This window comes from Rhagoletis pomonella, unplaced genomic scaffold, assembly GCF_013731165.1.
Source record: "Rhagoletis pomonella isolate Grant_MI unplaced genomic scaffold, Rhpom_1.0 Rhpom_scaffold_00006, whole genome shotgun sequence".
Classification (NCBI taxonomy): Eukaryota; Metazoa; Arthropoda; class Insecta; order Diptera; family Tephritidae; genus Rhagoletis; species Rhagoletis pomonella.
In genome coordinates, this window is record NW_023458560.1 from 7,551,015 (window position 1) to 7,552,311 (window position 1,297).

Genomic DNA, 1,297 nt, shown 5'->3' on the forward strand with positions numbered 1-1,297 from the left:
CGAAATTTAAATTTTTTTTTCGCATAAAGTTTTTGAGATATTTGCAATTTACCGTTATTCAACTTAAAAAAATGGTTCCACTTAATCACGTATATCTTATACGAAATGTAGCAAATGAAACATAGAAAAACTCCCCATAAACAGTATATATGTATGAATGCACATCAGTTTTCTATAAACTTGGTATTTTTTGAGAAATTTATTAATCATTCCAGATTTCTTATTTTTTATGAAAAAAATAATAATAATTTAACAGAGAAAAAATTTAAGAAATAATAGATTTTTTTTTTAATTTTTTCATTTGTATTAAAGCCTTGTTTTTTACAAAAAAAAACAGGTAGTAATTTGAAAAGAAGAAAATCGGTGGATAAATAAAAAAAGTATAAAATACATATGAGCAGTTACTCATACGCCATGTACGATTATGTACATACATTTTCATATGACCTTTCACTTCTGTTTTATTCACATATCTATCGACTTTCTTCGTTAGCAGCATGCTTTTTTTTAAGGAACAGGTTTAGCACAAATGAAAAAATATTAGAGTTTCTCCCATTTTAAATTTGGATTTTTTTTATATTTTTTTTTAAGCTGAATAAAGGTAAATTACAAATATCGCGAAAACTTATATATGGAAAAAATACTAAATTTCGGAATCAGCAAGCGATTCTGCATAGGAATTGGATAGTGGCATCCGCTGCGCATTTTTGTTGTAAACCAGTGTTTAAATATAAAAATGTTATGATAATGTTATAAATATAAACAATTTTGTGTTTTTCTCTTGCATTTCTTGCTTTATTCCGACACTAAAAAAGTTGCTGTTTTTTGAAATGTTTTAAGTTTTTATTTGCCTTAACCTATGTATTTGAAAAAAATAATTATTTTTTGATATTCTAATAATTTGATTTGTGTTATAAGGTTAGATAAGTAGTTATAGTTTCCAGTTTTCATACAAAAATCCTATGAAAATTCACAATTTTGCTACTACCTCCCTTGCTACCAGCGATATACTTTTCAGCTTTAAATCGGTCTGGATCTTGCTTTAGCAACCGAATTAATGTCTGGCAAATTAATTTTAGATTCATTAGTACTTAAACAACGTCATATTAGATTTTGAGCTTTACTAAAATGATTTGAAAACAATTTTTTTTTTTAATTAAAAATGACGTCTGGCACAATAGGTGTGTACTCGTACGCCCAACTATCTAAAGTTTTAGAAAACTTTTACTGGTTTTGCGTTCTCGTACCCAAAAAACTTGCAAAGTAGGGGAAATTGAGAGAGCAAAATGTGAAAGAG